Consider the following 12,500-nt stretch of genomic DNA (forward strand, 5'->3'; position numbering starts at 1 on the left):
TATATATATATATATATATATATATATATATATATATATATATATATATATATATATATATATATATATATATAGATTTCGGTTCAAATGCGGCGGCGAGCTCCGGTGCGGTCATGCGGCCTAATCAACACCGTCCAATTTCATTAATCTTACTTAAATTCGCGTATGTTTAAGTGGGGTTATTATGGTAATTTTAGTATTTTTATATTACATGAATTGGAATGGTGCAGTTTAGTACATAGTGTGGTGCGTTTGAATACATGCTGTGGTGCGTTTTATTACGTATGTTGGTGCATTAACTGTGTTGTAGAATGGTGTGTTTTAATCTATCCGTTGGTGCATTTTCATACGTAGAATGATGTGTAACTGTGTTGTGGAATGGTGTGTTTTAATCTATCCGTTGGTGCATTTTCATACGTAGAATGATGTGTAACTGTGTTGTGGAATAGTGTGTTTTAATACGCCGTCTGGTGCATTTTAATACATTGAATGGTTTTCACCAATAATAAAATGGGACTGAGGTAGTATTATTCCAAAATTCCATTAAAACAATAAATGGAGTTGGCGTTAGAATATATATATACCATTGACTTGTAACTATCATTTCATGAATTGGAATGGTGCATTTTAGTACATAGTGTGGTGCGTTTGAATACATGTTGTGGTGCGTTTTATTACGTATGTTGGTGCATTAACTGTGTTGTAGAATGGTGTGTTTTCATCTATCCGTTGGTGCATTTTCATACGTAGAATGATGTGTAACTGTGTTGTGGAATAGTGTGTTTTAATACGTCATCTGGTGCATTTTAATACATTGAATGGTGTGTATTTTAACACATGTGTTTCTAATAAGTGTGGTGCATTTTAATACGTATAATGATGCATATTTTAGCACATATTTTCTAATATGTGTAAATTAATATGTGTAAATAGTGTATGCTTATAATCTGACATGAGGCACGTTGTGGTACATTTTAATGCGTAGAATGATGTATTTTATTAAGTATATTGATGAATTTTAAGTGAATAGACGCATTTGGTATATTGTGTGGAATGGTGTGTTTTATCAGTCCTCTAGTGTGTTTTATCGGTCCTCTGGTGCGTTTTAGTACGTGGAATGGTGTGTTCTGTAACATATATATATTGCGCGTTGATTAGATGAGTTGATATGATCTAATGGCTGAAAATAGGCCACACGACCACACCTAATGATCAGGCCACACCTGAACTCTACCCTATATATATATATATATATATATATATATATATATATATATATATATATATATATATATATATATATATATATATATATATATATATATATATATATATATATATATATATATATATATATACACACACACACTATTTTACGAGTAGTATTTTAGGTATCTAATGAAAATGGTAATGCATATATAACTAATTCAATAATTTTTATAAATTCATTTATTAGAACACTCTTCTAAGTTAAATTGTAGCTAATGTTGGATTAGAAAGAGAGAAACATCATAATTCATAAGTAACCAATTAAATTAAATATTTAGTAAAATATTACGGAGTATAAACTTTTTTTCAAAAAAAAAAACGTTGGTTTTAGTGTTGGGAAGAAATAATAGAATGAGCTTAAATGCTTAATTGTGTGTAATAATTAATTGCGGTTTTAGTGTTGACATGTACGTACTTATTGATACTTACAACATTTAACTAAAATAATTATTTGTTTAGTCCACAATTATTGAAGCCTGTCATGTCCCGTCTACTTTAATAAGTTTAAACTTATTGAATTAAATATTAATTATGGTTTTATGGGGAAAATCTTTTTGAAGTAAATGTTAGGTTTAAAATCTTTTTCATATGTCAAAAGTTTAAAATTGGGCGCTAGCTATTATTCAAAATTTCAAATAAGGTAGCATTACTTAGACTATTTGATATAACTTTATAACAAAAACTTGTGTGTCGCCGTTTCATGGATCCTTGTCCGCGAGACATGTCAAGTCAAGATGAAAAAGGTAATACTTATATTGAAAATATAATACTAATTAGGAATAAATTGTTTATTACTTATATGGAAAGTAATACTTTTGAAAAAAATGTAATACTTTTACATTTTGATTTAAAATTATTATATTTTTCCTCATAAATATTACATTTTCTCTTATAAGTAACAAACACTTGCCAATATTACTTATAAGAGAAAATGTAATATTTTTGATGAAAAAATGTAAAAGTATTGCATTTTTCCCTTATAAGTAACAAACACTTTATTCCGAATAAGTATTATGTTTTTTCAGTATAAGTATTACATTTTTATGTTGACTCGACCTATCTCATGGATAAGGATTTGTTAGACAGTCTCACACAAAAGTGTGACCCTAACTTTATTTAATTACTTTTATAATGAGACCAATTTATAAATAGCTAATTAATATCAAAGTTAACACCACTGCATCATATAGTGGATTTTATTTTTAAAATTGCAATATATCAGATTGGGGCAAATTTGAGAAGATTGCAAGTTATGGTTATTACTCATACATATCTTTAGAGAAGCAAATTACATTGGGTGGAGGATGATTTAGCAAGGACAATAATAGACTACTCCATCAAACATTTACTTGTTACTGATCTTCAGGTATTCCCATATTATTCCACTCTATTCCTATATATAAATCTTGTCTACTGGGAACTAATATCTTCAAAATGTGATAAAAATATTTATGTTAAAAATATGAAATGATAGGAATAAATTGTATATCAACTTTATTAGTACTAGTATTATACCCGTGCGGTTGCACGAACTAAATATTAGAAATATTGTTGTTGTGTTATAGTGAGATATATATTATTATAATTACTTCAAGTTCTTTATGATAGACCTAATTTAAATATAATAAATATATACATGAATTTAAAATTAAATTAAAAACCAAAACTTATTATTATTAATTAATAAAATGTAAATTGAACATTACACATTATTAAAAATTTCATGGTAAACAACGTTAGTACCTAAAGTACGTACTAACGGTATTTGAGTCACTGCATATTAATATTTTCAATCCAATTGGATTACTAATGGTACAATTGACCCTAATATGCTATCCGCGTGAATATTAGACAATTTAATAATATTACTATTAATTCAAAATTGTACAACTTAATATAAGCATAAATTCAATTCATGTATTACAAATACATTAAAATATACTCGATATAAATATTACAAAAAGCCTAAACATTAAAACTAAAATTTACAAATTGTAGTTACAAACTGCTAAAAACTTCTTTGTAGACAACATTAGTCCGGGACCCTTACCGTTGCTAACTCTAGATAGAACCACGTACTATTGTCAATGTATAAAAATAATTTTTTTTTCTTTCAAAAAATTGAGATTTCTCAACTCCATTGCAATGACTTTAGTTTATTGTGTAGAAATTTGATTAGCGGACAATATAACTAAATTTTTTACAGAAGTCAAAGGTCCTGTTTGGTAAATGGTTGTTAGCTGATTGGGTTGGCTGTTTAGGTTAGAAGGTTATGATTTGTTGATAACATTGGCTGATTGTAGAAAATTGTTTGATAGCTGTTAGCTGATAGCTGTTTGGTATAATTTCTTTTCTGAAAAAGCTAATTGAAAAGACTGCTTTGAGTAGCATTTTGAATTTTAGCATTTTGAAGTTACAAAAAGCTTATTATTTACCAACTAATAGTGATCAAATAAGCCAAAATTGGCTGATAGCCAATCAATAGTCTAAGTCCAAATGCATTGTATGGCATGTACTTTAGGCATTTTCAAAAATTCTTTCTGGTAATACATTTCAATTGGTTGATGACTGCTTATTTTTGTTTTATAAATGTTACTAAAATATATTCTGAAATATGCTGAAATACTACCTAAAACTTAATTAAAATTACATACATTGAAACTGAATCCATTCTTAGCTGTAATTACACATCATACACTCCAACATCTTTACTTGATCCAATTTATGTAGAAAGGAATGTTGATATACCACATTGGTTTTCCTAAAAATAAAACCATGGATTAGTATGCTTGAATTCCTCATTCCTAATTGATAACCATTGAATAGTATACTGGAATTCCTCATTACTAATTAATGTACACACTATACTTGTAGTTACAAAACAACATTTTATATAAGAATTAGTAGCTGGTTTAATATACCTGTTTGAAACAGAATTTTAGCTGGTTTAATATACCTGTTTGAAACAGAATTTATTTCTTCTTGAAAAGGAAAATACATATCTCTATACAGACAATTTTATTTCTCTAAACATTTCCTGTAGTTTTTGAAGTAAACATTTTTTTATTGGGTTAGAGTTAGAATTCTTAAATAAGATAATGATATTTGCAAATAATATAATAAAAGGATAAAAACTGTATATAGCATAGAATAATTGGATCAGCTAAATCATTTATTAACATTTTCCTAAAAAATACATTTAATTGTCTTGGAGTAAGTTGCTATATTTTATTGTTTGTAATTAGAACCTGTTTCTTTTTGCTTAAAAGCATGACTTTATTTTTTTGTATTATTTTAGAGTGTACATATAGTTGGAAATAAATGTTTAATGAGTAAGCTAAATATGAAAGAGTTTTATAGGCACACAACATTTAATTGCAACTGTAAGTCAGATAGAAATATCATATTAACATGTAGAATAAGAATCTAATCAGAATTTTCACAATTACAATCCCAACTCAGCAAACTTTTAAGCTTCATTCCCAACAGCATTACAATTGTACTGCAATGCCTGGTTCCTTGGCATTTAAGCTGCATTATTCCTAAAAGTTTATACACTAAAAAAACCAACAGTAAAAGTAAAATACTGAAGCACTACATAAGTGCTATCTGTCCATTAGTGTCCTCCACAAAACCAAGCAACAAACTTCATAAACCCACAAGCCAAGGCAGAGCTAGAAAAGCCATGTTCAAATAATACATGAACTCCAATCATTGCAATTAGCCTTCTTTAGTTTCTGAGTTGATGAAATTCATTAAGCATATTTGGATAGAATTTGTTTCATCCATTTCACCGTCTTCAGCAATTCCTTAAGCTGCAATAGTTGAACTGTTTAATGCATCACCTGCAGATGCTTCCTAATTTTTTTTCAAATATATATAAAAAACAAACCTTAAGATCAGTCATGTTTAAGTAAACAAAAACAAATAGTATTCGATCTATAGAAAAGAACAATAGATAGACACTGTGTTTTCATCCTTTAAAATTCGCATGACAGTAAAAGATGCATACTAATAATTATTGCTTCTTTCATACTTTCATACTAAACAAAATAAACTAAACTAACATTCAATGTCCTTACTATTGCTGCTTTATCCAAAATAAGGCAATGCAACTCACAAAGCAACTCAAAAGGACACAAACTGGGCACTAATAACATCTTTGGCACTTATCAAAGTTTTCACACTTTAGTGGGAACTATTTGCACAAACTCGCCAAACCTTGCCTCAATTGGCCCTAAAGACCAAACAATAAAATAAGTGAATGTATGCCTTATCATCTCTTCGTGTTCTGTCTTAGCGAGATAATCTCTCTTTCTTCTTATCATCTCTTAGGATAACGACATTGGGCCAACCGACTTCACGTAGAGCTCTATACTTTCGAAGACTGTGCAATGGTTGTCCGAATCCTAATGAGATGACTCACCTCATGTTGTTCAATCTCAAGCAAGGATAGCTCAAAGTCTCTTTTAGCTTTTTCTATTGACTTTTTCTTTCACTCCCTCGTGCCTTTTTCATAGGGAGTAGAGAATCATACAAGCTCACACAATAAAATCTCACCTTTTGCCTCATGTCATACCAAAAATTTGTTCAATTCTAGGTCTTGCCACCTTATCTTTCACAATCCAATCTTGTGCACACTCCCTGTCACATCCCCAATTCTAGACCAAGACAAAGGAAAATAAAAGGGAGAAATAACTGAATTTAACTCAAGGTACTTATCAAGAGACAACGGAAGCAAAATTCAATAGAACGGGCGGGGTGTTATGCCACATCTAGGCCTATCTAAGCCTAAATGCTAAGGCAAAGTCTAAATCCACAAAACATAAACCATAATACTAAATTATTACAGCACTGAAGTCTAATGGAGCCGAAGCTCACAACTTCCTATCCAACTGAGCCGAAGCTCACAACCTCCGATCCAAAGAACCAAAGCTCAAATGTCAATAATATAAAGGAGCCGAAGCTCAATAACCACCAATCCATAGGAGCCGGAGCTCTCTCTCTCTCTCTCATATATATATATATAGAGCTAAGATCATATGAGATCAATTGTTTAGGTAAGATTGTGAGATCAGATCTTGTGCATCCATGTAATAATTTAATAATGGTGTACATTGATTTAAGATTCTAAGTTGAAGTGTGTACGAACAGTGATAAAATGTGTGCGAACGGTGATAAAATGTGTGAACGGTGATTAAGTGTGTGCGAACGGTGATTAAATGTGTGCAAACAGTGATTAAATGTGTGCGAACGGAGTTGGTGTGTTAAACAATCTAGACCATTAAAAGTTTTTATATTGATGTATAAGATTTGATATTAAAATATTTTAATGGTCTGGATCGATTAAGATTACATGGATGGACAATATTTGATCTCACGATCTTACCTAAACAATTGATCTCATTGGAACCCTACCATATATATATATATATATATCTCAAAGATCATACTCAATTCCAAAGGAGATTATACACATACATATCCATATATGAACAAGTATTGAGATTAGCACTTCCAAGAAAGAACATGAAGATCATAGTAAGAGTTCCAACGAATACTCAGTATAGATATCAAGAAATGACGATTTATAATAGAATGATACTCAACAACTGAAGCAAAGGATTTATAGATGTCACAATGGACTTATTCTGAACTAGAGACCAATCAATAATGCATAGGGGATCAACATACGTACTGGAAACAAAACTACTAAGAACTAGCGGTACAGAGTGACGGTAGACCGAAGCCCGCTAGACACTATGCTACCGCATGCTCAAACAGAAAAAGTGGACGATTACCACACTACCGCTACACACGCCCTCACCACACCTTGCGGTCGCACCTCACGGTGAGCACAAAACCGTGAAATTCTACCGTTAGGCCAAATGCCCAGCAGACACGAATCAAACAGTATATTAGACATAGCTTAGACTTGAATACACAAACTCATTTCTAGAAGCCAAAAATCAACATAGAAACACAAGGATTCAAGAACATGCAACATAGCTCAAGGAAAACACAAGAAACCTTCAAGAACAAGACATATCTCAAGGAATAATCACCAAATATACATAGGAATTTCAATACCACACCAATATGTTGGTCCCGATTGGGTGGTGAAAAGTCTAGAGGGGGGGGGGGGGTTGAATGGACTTTTCTAACAATTAAAATCTTTATAACACTTTAACAAAAGTATTTTCAAGTGAATAAATTCAACTTGAAATGAACAACGGAATATCGTATGATAAAGTGTTATAAAATAAAACCGCGTAAAACTGAAGAGATACTTGACATACAACACGTTGGTATATCTTAAAATAGCTCAAGGAATATGTATGCAAAGTTTGAAGCACATGCGAACGTGGGAACACACAAACCCAGATGTATAAATCAACATAGTATGAAAAGGGTTAGTGAGTCAAATATGAGATTAATGTAAAGTGCTGTAAAATAAAGAGAGGCAAAGATTTATAGTGGTACAGAGGTGGTGTAATCCTCCTAGTTCACTCTTCTCCTTTCACTCTAAGGAGGGAATTCCACTATCTTGTTCACCTAGTTACAAATAGTGAAACACCAGTGCTACACAAGCACTTCCCGAGTTTCTCGCACAAAGCTACACTCAATCACGAGCTCCTCGCACAAAGCTAAGCTCCCGAGCGCCTCGCACAAAGCTACGCTCCAACCAAGTGTCTCGCACAAAGCTACACTTAGTTCCTCCGAGTGTCTCGCACACAGCTACACTCCTTTCTACACTCAGTAGATTTACCAATTGTTGTTGAAAGAAATAAATATTTCTTTTCTAAGACTTGAATTTTCTCGTGTATAGCTCAATATCTCAACACTTTTGCATTTTGGTCGTATTCAACGCTCAGTATCACCACTTGTAGTTTATCACCATTTAGTTCGTAGTACCGTAGTGCCTCTTATCAACCGTTGTAAGTGCCGTCAGATTTGCTTGTCTTCAAGTCTTCTTGGGCTTTTTATAATTCAAAGAATTATTTGCCCGTTGTGAACATTCAAATTTTGAACGTTCATTTGATCTGATTGGTCATTCCAATTTGATCTGATGGCCATACCTCCTCATTTAATGACCATACCGTTGATTTGATAACTTTGCCAATATGATCTGATAAGATCTCCAATTTGATCTGCACATTTAATCCCTTTGGTAATTTTTGGAAAATTACCTCTATAAATTGCTCACAAAGTCTTCTAATTCGGCTTGATTGATCCTTGAAACTTGTAGCCTCCAAGTTTTAACTTTGTTTCCTTCTCCAGCTTGATATTATGGACTTTGTATCCTACAGAGCTTGATATTGTTGACTTTGTTGCATTATTGATTTGATCTTGGCAAGTTGATCTTTCAAAATATTTTCCGGGTGATTCTTGCTTGAGTATAAACAATGATCTTCAAAAAATCACCATCTTCAAATTTATCTGCTGGTTTATGGCTTCACGTACTGGACCTTCAAAATGTATTTGGAACTTCAAAATATGACTAAGTATAAGTTCCACTCCAACTTCCTCCATAGCATGCTCTAGAAGGCCTTTCACGCGTGTATGAATGATGTATTGTTCACGCACATGAGTCTTTGCCAAAGTTTTCAAAAGTTACTCTCCAAGTAGCTCCATTGACCAAGACTTCCTCCATAAGTTGCTGATTTGCTCTTCAAAAATTCAGCCGTGTCAAGTAGCTCCCAAGCTTAGTCTATCGAGGCTAAAATATTGCTTATGGGATTCAAACGCTAGACCAATAGGTAATGTGCTCAAATTTTTAACCAATGCTCCGTATCAACTCATTTGGTAAATATCACCAAGATAATATATTTGTTCCTTCTTTGCATTGTGTAGCGTATGGTGTAGAGATAGTGTTTCAAGACTTTCTTCCGCTCCATGGACCTTGACTTGCTCCCTCCCTGAGTTCCTTCATTGACCAAAAATATTGACTTCTTCTTTGGAGTTGGGCCGTGGAAAACTAGCTTCACTCTGCGGTCTTCAAAAGCTAAGATGTTCTTCATAGGATTCAAACTCAAGCCTTCTAGTATAGATAATCTAAATCTTGTCCATTGGATCACACATACTCATGTATATAATGGAGCAAATGAATTACAAGTCTCATGACACAATGGACTCTATAACACAATAATTCGAACCAATCTAATGTCATGAACTTGACTTTCGGGTCAACTCTCTACACTCTAAAAATAAAATAGGCGATTTCTAAAAATACAATTTGGCTCATCAAAACTATTACAATTTTATTCCTAACACAATATCATATAATAGACTGAAAATATATTTTATAAGACATGGAATTTACCTCTTGAAGCTAGCAATCCAAAAGCAACACCCATCCTAGGCTCATCTCATAGTGATAGGGAACCTATGAACCAAATTGAGTCCATATTTAATTACCAAAACTATTAATACGAATAATAGTATTAATCCACACCATCCTAATCATTATTTAACTATTACTTGCATTACAAACCACTTATCTTATCCATAATCTTTGTACTACCATCCATTCCATTAATTATTCCTTAATCCCTATCAATCCATAATTTCCCTTTAATCACCATCAATATCTAATAACATATGAGGCTTCATCATATAATATTCCTTAACTCATTATTAATGCTAATCATCCTCTAATTACTATCATTAACTAGCAAGCTTAATAATCTCATTAAGTTAATCAATCTATCATAAGCAAACTCATCTTTTCACTATCATCATTAGCTTAACCCTTAATTACCATTTAATGCTAATAATATAATAATTACCTCACTAAACAAATAATAAGCCACTAATCCATCTTCGTCAACTTGCCTCAATCATCAACAACTCCACCGTATTACCTTGCCATTAATCGAGCTTGCTGAAGGAAGAAAAGAGGCTAGCGGTCACTACTTCGCCATATGGATGCCATGGCTGCCGCTGCTCGCTGCTACGCTACGAAGGAGAAAGGAACGCCACCAACAAAGCTTACAGCCGCTGTCCATTTCTCCGTCCCCGCCGTCGTCTGCTTTTTATCTGCCGTTGCTGCAACGCCAATGACTCTCACCGTAGCTGCCACGCCGTACCGTAGACCACGAAGAAGGACCAGAGACGTCGCTACCCTGTTTTCGTCGGAAGCAGAGGTCGCCATTACCACCATAGTTTCCGGTGCCGCCCACGGTTGCCTCAACCACCGCCCGACGCTGCTTTGCTTGGACCTTACCAGTCCTGTCGCTACTTCTACTGCTATCCCTCACCGAACGAAAAGCTGCTAGTTCATTTTTGCCGTAGCCAAGGGTGGAGGTGGAGATCGGAGGATTTGCCGTTGTTGGTTTCTTGTACTTCGCCGTCGCCTGCTACTATTCGACGTAGTCGGAGCTGCTGAGAGAGAGGTGAGGGAGAACGAGGAATACGAGAGACGAGGGAGACAAAGATGTGTATGTCTGATATTGAAAAAGGGGAGGAAGCAAATATTTCTATATATATGAGTCTATATTTAGTAGGGTTTCTAAATTAAAATAGGTTGGGCTAGGTTATAAATGGTAGTTGGATCAAATATTATGTTTGGCATTTTGGACTTGGGTTAATTTGGTTCAAGGCTAGATATAAAATAGCTATATTTGGGCTTAGAACAGTTGGTAGATTTAGGCATTAAAATCATTTGGACTCAAAAGTAGTTTATTGAGTATAGTATATATACATATATTGGGCTATGGATAATCGGGTATCAAAATAGTAAATTATAAAAATAGTGTTAACCCAAAGCCCATAACAAAATAATTAGATATAGACACATTTATTAAAATATTTAATAAGAAGAAAATAATTCATTTTGAAAATATTTATAATTAAAATAATATTAGGAAAATGCGAGGTGTCACACTCTACCTACCTTAAAAGGAGCTTCATCCCCAAAGCTCAAAAATCATTTTGGGGATAAAGAGTCAAAACTGGTATATGGTATTAGATAGAGGAAAATATTTACAAGATATACGCTCAGTTTTACAAAATTTGATTGAACAAAGAAAAGAGGATGGAGGGTTTAAGCTTCAAAATTCAAGGACAACATTGGTTAAAAATAAAATCAAGGTTGTCAAGGCTACAACTTAGGAAATAAGGTTGTCACCCTGCAATCGCTTCGAGAAGAAAAAAAGAACGAGGTTTGGAAAGACAGAAAGGATTTCTCAACAAAAGAGGTATTCGGTTCTTCAAAGAAAATGAGAGGAATTCGGCTTCGAGAGGAAAAAGGAATCTCAGCTTCAAGCAGCTTCTTCGGCTTGACAATTTGACCACAACACTTTGAACAATTGACGGTTCTCTTCCTTGATCTTTACACATCTTGAATCCAAAATCCTCATCAGCCTTGCTTCATATGCTAAGGCCTCATTCGCCTTTACTACTACAGGAGGAGTCACATGCGAGTATGCGACAAATCCCAATTATCCTTCTTCCATGCCCTCTAAATTCTTGCCCAATTTAGTTGACAAAGCCAACCTATGAGTTACTTCTCAATCATTAGCTTATCCTTTTTTCTAATCCTTGTCATTCCTTTAACAGGTGAAACCTTTAGCAATATCTCCTTTTTTCTTCTTGAGATTTGGTCGGTTATCTATTCTTTTCATCAAGTGATTTCGGTGACCTTACGAACCACATTTACTTCCTTGTTGTACCTTAAAACATTGAGGCCTTAATACCAACGCATCACTTATTCCCTTTTTGTGCATCAAGAATTCTTGTTCTTCTGATCATACAAGATCTTATAAAGAATCCTATGCTTACTCGACTAGTGACCATCATTGCAAGAAGATCCAATATAATCTTAGTGTTCATCTTATGATCTTTGCGAGTTAATAGCGCGAACTCTCAACTCATCATTATAGACTTTAATGGTTCTCCTTATTAGTCATATGTAGGTATGGTATTTTGCTACATGTTCTTCATGTGCCTTTGTTATTTGCTTAGTAGACCAAAACTCGCTCATAGTTAAGAATCTTGCGATCTTCATAAATCAATCAACTATAATCCAACTCTGTTCTTTTCTTGTCTTAGGTAACGAAAAATCTTCTACAAAAATCCATTGATACACAATCTCACTCCACTTAGGAAAATTCAATGATTGAGCTAGCCCTTAGGCTCATTCCTGTCAGTCTTAACCTTTTGACAATTCAGTCTTCTACTTACCAGCTTTGCTACTTCTTATTTCATTCTTACCACAAAAATTCCTTCCT

The 12,500-nt window shown here is 33.3% G+C and overlaps 1 long non-coding RNA gene across 1 annotated transcript; it reads right to left on the reverse strand.

Annotated features, from left to right (window-relative positions):
- Positions 1 to 4,639: 4,639 nt before the first annotated feature.
- LOC115998606 lies at positions 4,640 to 10,704 on the reverse strand. The gene is made up of 3 exons (XR_004093924.1): positions 10,059 to 10,704; positions 9,593 to 9,655; positions 4,640 to 5,127 (listed from the first exon to the last, which is right to left on the reverse strand). It is a non-coding gene; the product is annotated as an uncharacterized LOC115998606 (long non-coding RNA).
- Between the last annotated feature and the right edge of the window lie 1,796 nt (positions 10,705 to 12,500).

The sequence above is a fragment of the Ipomoea triloba genome, chromosome 12 (assembly GCF_003576645.1).
Source record: "Ipomoea triloba cultivar NCNSP0323 chromosome 12, ASM357664v1".
Taxonomy (NCBI): domain Eukaryota; kingdom Viridiplantae; phylum Streptophyta; class Magnoliopsida; order Solanales; family Convolvulaceae; genus Ipomoea; species Ipomoea triloba.